Here is an 11,591-nt window from a genome sequence, read left to right as displayed (position 1 = left end):
AGTTTAATAAAAAAAGCAAAGTGCATACAGAAATTTACAACAGTTTTAAAGACAAAAAGAAAAAATGGTCCCTAATGTGGTTCCAACAATGAACTAAAAAATCTATGACAAGTAGGTGCTCCGATGAGCTATTTATAAATTATTTAGACTAGGTAGTTATATGGAAAGTAGAGTTCATTTGAAATCTTCAAAAAAATGTTCCTGTAAATCCTCAAATGGTGCTTGTTACAGTTTAACATTTCTGTTAAATGCGTGTGTTGAATTCCGTGTTACCCGAGCGTAGCACCTGCTCCTTACCATTTATTGTCAAGGACTTTAACTGGCCATCTTCTTCAACTTCTATTCTTTCTTGACCATTCTCAACAATTCTCTTTGTTGTGATTTTTCTGCCATTAACAATTTTAGTAGAAGTTGATACAGATTTGAAATTGCCCATCCTATTACCACCAAAGGATGTTGAAGCAAATGAAGTGAGGCCCCCAAGCCCCACTGAACCAAATGAAGTAAATCCTGTATCAAAAGAAGAAAAACCACCTCCAAAAGATGGAAGCCCACTGTAGGCAGAGAAAAATGACCCCGTGCCCCTGCTTCTGGTTCCACGGAGGCCTCTTTGATTTCCAAAAAACTCTTCAAAGAAGACAAATGAAAATGGGTCCCTTCCACCAAAAAATTCCCTCGAAGACATCATCTGGCTTATGGAATGTAAAGCCAAATTCAAACGGACTGTCGAAATGACTTCCACCTCCACCACCACCGTTTAATCCTTCTTTGCCATAATTGTCATATATATTTTTTAAATTTCTTTCCCCTTCCCCCACCCCCCAGTTGTCTGCTCTCTGTTTCCATTCGCTGTGTGTTCTTCTTTGTCCGCTCCTATCCTTATCAGTGGCACCAGGAATCTGTGTCTCTTTTTGTTGCGTCATCTTGTTGCGTCATCTCTCCGTGTATGTGCGGCACCATTCCTGGGCAGACTGCACTTTCTTTCACACTGGGCGGCTCTCCTTATGGGGCGCACTCCTTGCGCGTGGGGCTCCCCTACGTGGGGGACACCCCTGCATGGCACAGCACTCCTTGCGTGCATCAGCACTGTGCATAGGCCAGCTGCACATGGGTCAAGGAGGCCTGGGGTTTGAACCACAGACCTCCCATGTGGTAGGCAAACGCCCTAACCACTGGGCCAAGTCCACTTCCCATATTTGTCATAGATGTCCTGTTTTTTAGCATCTGATAACACTTCATACGTCTCAGCTACTTGTATGAATTTTTTCTCTGCTGCTTCTTTATTCTCAGGATTTTTATCAGGGTGCCACTTCAGTGCCAATTTATGATACTCCTTTTTAATATCCTTGGGTGAGGCATGCTTTTGCATGCCTAGAACTTCATAGTAATCCACCATGTTTTAACGGATTATTGGAACAAGTCCCAAGGAGGTTGGCAGGAGGGAGGAGAGGCTGGGCGGCTGGCAGCAGTGGACGCGGTGGCAGAGATTCCCTGCACTTTCCTTTCTCTCCCTTTCTCACCTGATTATCTAAAACTTCCTCTGCTCCACTCCAGTCTGCTGGCTGGGGCAGGGCACGGTTCTTAGCAACTTTCTACTACTGACCTGGACACCTGGTGCTGACCTTAAAGGCAATCCCCTTACCCAGAGCTCACCAGAGGAGGAAATAATCTTAGGGCTGGAAGGAACTGCTCAAGAGGCCCTTTCCCGGGCGGCGGACTTGGCCCAGTGGTTAGGGCATCTGTCTACCACATGGGAGGTCCGCGGTTCAAACCCCGGGCCTCCCTGACCCATGTGGACCTAGCCCATGTGCAGTGCTGATGCGTGCAAGGAGTGCCCTGCAATGCAGGGGTGTCCCCCGTGTAGGGGAGCCCCACGCACAGGGAGTGCGTCCCATAAGGAGAGCCACCCAGCACGAAAGCAAGTGCAGCCTGCCCAGGAATGGCGCTGCACACACAGAGAACTGACACAACAAGATGACGCAGCAAAAAGAAACACAGATTCCCGTGCTGCTGACAACAACAGAAGTGGACAAAGAAGATGCAGCAAATAGACACAGAGAACAGACAACCGGGGTGGGGGGTGGGGTGGGGGGAGGATGGGGAGAGAAATAAATAAATAAATAAATAAATAAATAAATAAATCTTCAAAAACAAAAACCAAAAAAACTCCAACATCAAAACCCTCAACTCTGTCCTCTGCCATGCCTCTTATCTGTGAGCCCCCACCCACCAATGGATGGGGACTCAGTGCTCTAATGACGTGGCCCAATCAAAGCCCTCATCATAACTCAATCATGCCCAGGCACAGGCCAGATTACAAACATAATCCCATATCTATTTTTGGAATTCGTAACCAATTTGTAAGCAATTCAAACTGCTACAGGGTGCAAGAAGGCTGCCAGAGTGTGAGGTATTTTCTGTGTTCAATGGGGAAGGGACATCTGTGCCTTTTATCAGCAAATTTAGGAATCACCTCCTTACTGCAACTGAGATCCACTCCCATCTCACTGCCCAGAACCATGCAACTACAAGGATGGCTAGGAGTGTCGTTAGCCTTTACAGGCTGTAGAGCAAAGGCGCAAGGGAGAAAGAAAGGATTTGGGAAGGCGTGTTGGTAAGCCAACGGTGGTCTCTCCATCGCTCTGTTGAGAGACGTCTCTGCACTCCTATCCTCACCCTCCTGGACCTTACCCTTAAAAACCCTCTCCTTTCTGAAAGGAATGTTTCCCAGAAGGTTTGCACCCAAAACTAACCTCAGCCGCTTGGAAATTCTAAACCACTTCTAAGAACACATTGCCCCTACCAGTCCTCACTCACATGTCACAGGAAAGGTCCAGATTGTTGGTTTTTCAAAGACATGCAAAGGAAACCCGCAGCTTCCCAGTAAATCGAGGGGAGAGAGAGCCTTAGAGAGGGAAGCATAACTCTCTCTTTGTGACTATTGGACATGGACTATATGCCAGGCACAGATCTAGGCCCTGGGGACAAAGTGATGAAAAAGGTAAGAGGTGACCCATTTTATTTAGATCACAGGTTTGTTTTGAAGAGCAAAAGATACAGTGCAGGGAAGCGGACATGGCTCAACTGATAGAGCGTCCGCCTACCATATGGACGGTCCAGGGTTCAAACCCAGGGCCTCCTGACCCGTGTGGTGAGCTGGCCCCATGCTCAGTGCTGTCACACGCAAAGAGTGCCCATGCCACACAGGGGCAATCCCCGTGTAGGTGTGCCCCATGCGCAAGGAGTGCACCCCGCAAGGAGAGTCGCCCTGCGTGAAAAAAAAGTACAGCCTGCCCAGGAGTGGCGCCGCACACGCGGAGAACTGATGCAGCAAGATGATGCAACAAAAAGAGACACAGATTCCCAGTGCCGCCTGACAAGAATGTAAGTGGACACAGAAGAACACACAGTGAATAGACACAGAGAGCAGACAACTGGGGGGAGAAGGGGAGAGAAATAAATAAAATAAATCTTAAAAAAAGAAGATATAGTGCATATGCATAACTTCATTAAGTTATTTGTGTTGTTTAAAAAGAAAGTAGAGGTTGGCTTTGTCCCCCTGGAGTTTGCAGTGCAGTGGAGAGGAGAAACACAGCGAACACACCGTGTTAGCGTGGGTAGTGGGAAGCACTACAAAGTGAAGCAGGAAAGGGGGTAGAGAGCGGCAGAGGGTGCAGTTTTTGATGCCAATGGTCTGGAAGTTGCCTGAGAAGAACTGATGTTTAAACAGAGGCATGGAGTTATGGGTCAAGCTGGGCAGATGTCTTGGAAAAGCAATCCAGATGGGAAGGGCTCTCAGTGCAAAGGCCCTGATGTGGGAATGTGCAGGGTACTGAGACAAGGAGAATGAGTTAGGTATTACAGGGGGTGAAAAAAACAACATGTTCTTAATTTTAACCCGTTCCTGTGGCTGTGAACCCATGGTAAATAGGACTTTTTGAAGATGTTATTTTTAGGTAAGTTGTGGCCAATTGAATCAGGATGGGTCTTAATTCTGTTATTGGAGGGAGGCCTGTATTAGTCAGTCAAAGGCAAAATACCAGAAACTGGGTGGCTTTTATAAAGGGGATTTATTTGGGGTAGGAGCTTACAGATACCAGGCCGTAAAGCATAAGTTACTTCCCTCACCAAAGTCTATTTCCACGCGTTGGAGCAGGATGGCTGCCGACGTCTGTGAGGGTTCAGGCTTCCTGGGTTCCTCCCTTCCTGGGTCTTGCTTCTCTCTGGGCTCAGGTCCTCTCTTCCTGGGCTGGCTTCTCTTTCCTCTGTGCGCTTACTTCCTGGGGCTCCAGCTTAAGACTTCAGCATCAAACCCCAACATCCAAACTCCACCATCAGAAGTCCTCCGCTCTGTCCCTTGCCATGCCTTTTATCTGGGAGTCCCCACCCACCAAGGGGTGAGGCTCAACGCCCTAATCATAACTCAATCAAAGCCCCAATCATAACTCAGTCATGCCCAGGTACAGCCCAGATCACATACATAATCCAATATCCCTTTGTGGAATTCATAACCATATCAAACTGCTACAAGGCTTTATATTAAAAAACCACAGGGAGGAGCTGGAGCGCAGAAGTCAACGGAACTTGAAACAGAAAGGAGAGGACGCTGCTATGATGGGAAAGACAAAGAACGCAAGGATTGCCAGCCAGCCAGAATACACCACCCCGGGAGGAAGCAACCCTTCCAGCCTCTGGAACTGCCAGCCAATAAATTCCTGTCGCTAGGCCACCCCCTGCGGTATTTGTCATTGCAGCCAGGAAACTAAGACTGCAAATAAAGGAGAATAGCAGTCACGGAATAAGGAGCAGAAGGGAGGAGGAGATGAAACTGGAGCAGCAGGGAGATTCTAGGAGGACACTGGGAAAAGAAGCAGCCAATCTGGTTTCCCACCAAAAATGCTTCTTCTGATTTAAAATAAGTAGTTGCCCTGTCTCCAAAAAATAGTGGGGAATGAAGACGGACAGGGGTGAGGGCCAATATAACTCTGGGGAAATGATTTTTCAATTGCTAAGCTCAATTTAGAGTAAACATGTAACCAGAGGCACCTTCTTTCTTTCTCAATAAGTTTTCACTCATAGTAAACCTTCTCCCTCCTTCTGAATTTTCTCAGAGCCAAGACCTTTCCAGGCAAGTACAAAATCACCATTTTGCAGCTTTTAATGGAGTGACTCATTCAAGTGAGGATCATCAGCGGGTGAAATAGGGACCTACCGCACCGGCCCAAAAAATTCTTGCCTAACAAGTTAAAATGAATTTGAGTCAAACCACTAGAGCCATCTTCTGTTTGTAGGAAATGCAGAGATAGTGGGACAATTAAACAACATTCTATTCAACAGGACACTGACCTGGCCTGGAAAACAAAAAGAGGTGTGTGGAGAGACTCTGGATTAAAAAACATCGAGGGAATGAACAACAAAATGTAAAGTGTGGCAGATCTTGTTTGGATCCTGAATCAAGCAAACCAACTGCAGAAACAAAGTTGTTTTGACACAATTGCAGAAATTGGGTTATGGCCTGATTCTTAGATGATACCATGGAATGATGGTTACTTTTGTTAGAAGTGACCATTAATCATTGTATTGTGGTTATGTAAGAGAATGTCCTTAATTTTGGGGGGATACACAATGAAATCTGCAGAGTTGCCTGGAATTTGCTTTAATTAAATTAAAAAAAAATTTTTTTTTAAGGTACTGGGCCGGGGATTGAACCTGGAACCTTGTATGTGGGAAGGTGGCACACAACCATGGAGCCATGTCGGCTACGCTGAGTTGGTTTTTTCATTTTTTGCTTGTTGTTTGTCTTTGTTTTTAGGAGGCACCAGGGACCAAACCCTGGACCTCTCCTGTGCAAAGCAGGAGCTCAACTACTTGAGCACATCCACTCCCCTTAATTCTATTTTTATTGTTAACACATTTATTTTGTGAACTTGAAAGGTAAATGGAATTTGCATCAAATGTACATGTAAAAAACTTCAGCAGAGGAATGAAAAAAGGATAGAGGAAGCAAATACGGCAGAAACTCGATAATTGTTCAATCTGGATATTGGGTATTTGGAGTTCATAGTACTAACTTACTCTTGTGTATATTTCACAATTAAATCAAAACAAAACTAACAAATATTTTTCTGGTATATACATGAGTGCAGGCCAGGACATGTATTAAGTTGTTAAGAAAAACTAGTCCTATTGCCAGTTTCCCCCAGTATTTACTATTCTCTGTCCAGAAAAGTATCCCTTTTCCTGATACTTTTACCCCTGATTAAGGAAAACTATCAAAGGGGTTTGACTTATTAATATACATTTGGAAATGAGAGGTTTTAAAAAAGTAATAGTTGAACATGGTAAAAATTCAAGCAGTATAAAAGGTTATACAGCAATATATAATCTTCTTAGCCTCCTCAGGGAAACCACCATGAAGTGTTGGAGATTTGGACCCCAAGGGTATCGGGAATGAAAGGAAGAGAAAAGGGAGAAGGAAACAAAGAGAAAGAACGAGAGAGCTGGGATCAGGGGGTCTGCAAGTAATAACTCCTCAGACACCTTTATTGTTTACAAGGGGCTCTCTATATACCCCAGTGTACGTGACCAGAAGCAGGCATACCGTAGCCTACGTGCCAATAAGCATAGACACATAGCCTACGTGTCATCAAGCAGCAACACTGTGTTATCTATCAGCATTACCCATAGTCGAAGGAATTTAAAGAAATCTTATCTCAAGGTACAAAATCTAAGTGTTCTATTCACTACAAAAGATATGAGCTCATCTTTTCTTTCAGCCTTTAACAGCTTCATCCCATTTGCCGGGAACTCTTAATTACCGCATTTCTTAGGTTGCAAGCATAGCCATGGAGACAGCACTAGCATGGAGACAGCATGTCTCTCCTTGAGAGGTCACTGTGCCTCAGTTTCCAACAATTAAGAATTTCCATTTTTTGGGAAGCGGATGTGGCTCAACAGATAGAGCGTCTGTCTACCATATGGAGGGTCCAGGGTTCAAACCCCAGGCCTCCTGACCCATGTGGAGCTGGCCCACGCGCAGTTCTGATGCGTACAAGGAGTGCCCTGCCACGCAGGGGTGTCCCCCGCGTAGGGGAGCCCCATGCGCAAGGAGTGCACCCTTCAAGGAGAGCCGCCCAGCGCGAAAGAAAGTGCAGCCTGCCCAGGAATGGTGCCACACACACGGAGAGCTGACACAGCAAGATGACACAACAATAAAAAAACATGCAGTTTCCCAGTGCTGCCAGATAATGCAAGCGGACACAGAAGAACACACAGTGAATAGATACAGAGCAGACAACGGGGGGTGGGGGTGGGGGCAGAGGGGAGAGAAATAAAACAAATCTAAAAAAAAAAAGAGTTTCCATTTTCTAGAGATAGTCCCTGCATCCTCAAACAAGTGTGCTACAGAGTCTCCCTGGAAAATCACTCACCTTTCATATGCTAGTAACACATTTCAGTAGAGCTAAGGACTTTGTGTTTTGAAGTAACATACAGTATTTTAAGTATTTCAGAGGGTGGAAATGACCGACCTAGTTGTTATATAGGCCTTTAGTATAAATTGAAACATATGAAGAATTGTGTTTGCCTTTTATTAGGTATCTATATCTACATATCTAATGGACGCAAACTCAATTCCATGTTTTATAGATATATATATTTAGCAATTTATTCAGGAGACTGTTTCATCACATCACAGAAATGACCTACCGCATTCTTTTGGAAACCTTGAGCTCCTAGAAGTGGGATTTTGGGGTCCAACTGATGATGCCTTCTGGTTGTGGCAGTTTGAGAGTGTTTACGAACCCCCCAAAAAGAGAAGGATTATGTTTGTAAACCGGTCTGTTCCTCCCAGTCTGTTCCTCTGGGTGTGATACCCTTTGTATTAAATTCAAAGGTTTTAAGCTTGCTTCATAAAATCAATTTAGGGCCTTTGATTAGACAATGTGAGTGGGGCGTGATTCAGGGTTGAGTCCCTGCCCCTTTGGTGGGCTGATAGAAACAGACACTCAAGGGGGAGCAGAGGTGGCTCAACTGATAGAGCATCCGCCTACCATACGGAGGGTCCAGGGTTCAATACCCAGGGCCTCCTGAGCCGTGTGGTGAGCTGGCCCACGCGCAGAGCTGCCATGTGCAAGGAGTGCTGTGTCATGCAGGGGCGCCCCCGCGTAGGGGAGCCCCCCACACGAGAAGTAAGCCCTGCAAGGAGAGCCACCCCGCACAAAAAAAGTGCAGCCTGCCCAGGAGCGGTGCAGCACACAGGGAGCTGACGCAGCAAGATAACGCAACAATAAAAAAAAGAGACACAGATTCCTGGTGCCACTGAGGGTGTGAGCGGACACAGAAGAACACACAGTGAGTGGACACAGAGAACAGACAACAGGGTGGGAAGGGGAGAGAAATAAATAAAATAAATCTTAAAAAAAAAAAAGACACACAGGAAGAAAGAGAGCTCCATAGGCATGGCAGAGGAGAGTACTTTGATTCTGGGGCTCCGGGGAGAGATGATAGAAAGAAACAAGCTTACGCCAGGCTGTATCTGAGAGAGAGGAAGGCTGAACCCTCTTGCTTCGACACATGGCAACTGACTTTGGTGAGAAAGCAACCTTGAGTTGGGCTCTTTAGGGCCTCATTAACTGTCAGTTTTTGCCCCAAATAAATGCCCTTTCTAAAAGCCAACAGATTTCTGGTACTTTGCATCAGCACCCCTTTGCCTGGCTAATACACTGGCATTGACAAACTGCCTGCAAAAAGGTTTGCATCAAATCTGCCCCATTTGTGGTGTGAGAGAGGGTCTGTTTCCCAGTCCAAATTTATCGTTATACCATGAACGAAATCTTTGTGAATAACAGGCACCCACCTTTGATCATCCATCCACACTGGGATTGAAGAGAACTTGTAATCCCCCTCTCACCTAGTGGCATTAGACTGTCCTCTGCAGTCTCTATTTAGTAAATGCCAGATTTCTTTGTTTTAATCAGATGTTTCTCTCTCTTTTAAAGATTTATTTATTTATTTATTTCTCTCCCCTCTCCCCCCAACCCCACCCCGGTTGTCTGTGCTCTGTGTCTCTTTGCTGCATGTTCTTCTTTGTCGGCTTCTGTTGTTGTCAGCGGCATGGGAATCTGTGTTTCTTTTTGTTGCATTATCTTGTTGTGTCAGCTCTCCGTGTATGTGCGGCACCATTCCTGGGCAGGCTGCACTTTCTTTCACACTGGGCGGCTCTCCTTACGGGGCGCACTCCTTGCGCGTGGGGCTCCCCTACGCGGGGGACACCCCTGTGTGGCACGGCACTCCTTGCGCGCATCAGCACTGCGCATGGGCCAGCTCCACACGGGTCAAGGAGGCCCGGGGCTTGAACCGCGGACCTCCCATGTGGTAGGCGGACGCCCTAACCACTAAGCCAAGTCCGCCGCCCAGATGTTTCTCTTTTCTGCACTACTCATCTATATTCTTTGTCCCAACAGCTAATTGTTCCTTTAAATGTTTTAGTTCCTTCGATGCTACAGAAATACCATGCAATGGATTGGCTTAAACAATGGGAATTTATTAGCTCACAGTACTGAGGCTCCGAGAATCTAATCAAAGCATCATCAAAGCGATGCTCTCTTCCCGAAGGGACTGGCTGTCGGCAGTCCTTAGTTCTGGGCTCCTCTGTCACATGGCAAGGCACATGGTGGCCTCTTCCTTTCCTTCTGGATTCCCCTGACTTTCTCCCTCTGCTGGCTCCCTCTGTGTCTTTTTTCCCCCCTCTCTCTGACCTTCCCTATAAAGCCTTCAGTTATTGGATTAAGATCCATCCTGGGTCACACCTTCTATGAAGTCACCTGATCAAAAGTTCCTCTTTACAAAGGTTGACAGTCAGGAATGAATTAAGTTGAAGAGCATGGTTTTTTCTGAACTCTGTAGCACCAGAGCACCACAAATGCGAACCATCCTGTAATTCTGACCTAATGACGATACCTTGGAGCTGCTTTATAGCTAACTCCACTATACAAGCAAGTGCCTCTGAGGGTTTTGTGGGATTCTCCCCTCTCCCTGTTGCATTAAACTATTCTGAGCGGTCTAAACCCAAATTTTAACAAGCAGCACACTTGTTTTTTTACTGAAATGTGACTCTTAAAGTAATTGAAATAGCTATTCCTATACTAAATGGGAAAGCAAGGCAGTATTTGAGAATAGAAATAAGTTCACTAGAATATCTCCTTTTAGTTCAGTGCCAATATCAGGTACTCTAGAAAACTTTTTTTTTAAAGATTTATTTTATTTCTCTCCCCTTCCTCCCCCCACCCATTGCCTGCTCTCTTGTGTCCATTCGCTGTGTGTTCTTCTGTGTCTGCTTGCATTCTTGGCGGCACTGGGAATTGGTGTCTCTTTTTGTTGCATCGTCTTGTTGTGTTAGCTCTTGTGTGGGTGGCGCCATTCCTGGGCAGGCTGCACTTTCTTTCGTGCTGGGCGGCTCTCCCTCAGGGGCACACTCCTTGCACGTGGGGCTCCCCTACACGGGGGACACCCCTGCGTGGCACGGCACTCCTTGTGCGCATCAGCACTGCGCATGGGCCAGCTCCACACGGGTCAAGGAGGCCCGGGGTTTGAACCTTGGACCTCCCATGTGGTAGGCGGACGCCCTATCCATTGAGCCACATCTGCTTCCCTGTAGAAAACTTAAGTTTTGAGTCCTTTGTGGGACCACAGACCAGTCCTCCTGTGGTGCTGGCTTTACCTTAGGAAGCATGAATCCACCTGGGCTTTCCTTTAACTCAGCTGTCTGGGTGATCAGGAGCTCCTGAAAGGGTCCCTCCCAACATGGTGACAGCCGGAGTTGCGGACCCAAAGGGCATCGGGAATGAAAGACAAAGAGAGATTGGGATCAGGGGATCTGAGAGCATTGAAGCCTCAAGCTCATCAGACAAGTTTGTTAATCCCAGGGGCTTCTTTATATACCCCAAGCAATCGTGAGAACCAGCAACTATCCTAGCTAACTATTCCCATTACCTCAGCCTGTGTAACACAATGGATCAAAAGCTACGATTATAATTCAAAGTACAAAATTTCAATGTTCTATTATATTGTTGAGAAAACATACCCATAAATCTTGCTGCCCAGGTTGTCCCGTTCTACCTAGTCCTCATTCCACCTGAGTGTACACATCTCCTTGCTAGATTTATGACCTGCATGTATAGCTATGGAGACAGCATGACTCAGAGGTCAAGGAAGTAACTTGCTTCCATGAAAACAACATGCCTTTATTTCCCACAAGCCTGTCTCTTCTCTGGAACACCTTTAAATAGACAAAGCCTCCAGGTGGATATGGGTGCTAGACCTCTCCAAGTCCTTATGACTTTAAGTCTCAGAGTTTCTGGGGAAGAAAGAAACTCTTATTTAAAGATTTATTTATTTTTCTCCCCCTCATTGTTTTGCGCTCACTGTCTGCTTGTCTTCTTTTTTTAAGGAGGTACCAGGAACTGAACCCCGGACTTCCCATATGGGAGGGAGGCACCCAGTCACTTGAGCCACCTCCACTCTCTGCTTATTGTGTCTCTTGTTTCCTCGCTGTGTCTCTTTGTTGCATCATCTTGCTGTGTCACCTTGTT

The 11,591-nt window shown here is 46.2% G+C and overlaps 1 pseudogene; it reads right to left on the bottom strand.

The window, feature by feature from the left end:
• Positions 1 to 244: 244 nt before the first annotated feature.
• On the bottom strand, positions 245 to 1,396 carry LOC101417331 (dnaJ homolog subfamily B member 6-like; annotated as a pseudogene).
• Positions 1,397 to 11,591: the final 10,195 nt, after the last annotated feature.

The sequence above is a fragment of the Dasypus novemcinctus genome, chromosome 30, assembly GCF_030445035.2.
Source record: "Dasypus novemcinctus isolate mDasNov1 chromosome 30, mDasNov1.1.hap2, whole genome shotgun sequence".
NCBI lineage: Eukaryota > Metazoa > Chordata > Mammalia > Cingulata > Dasypodidae > Dasypus > Dasypus novemcinctus.
The sequence above is the reverse complement of the archived record's forward strand: the minus strand, read 5'-3'. Positions and strand labels throughout refer to the sequence as shown.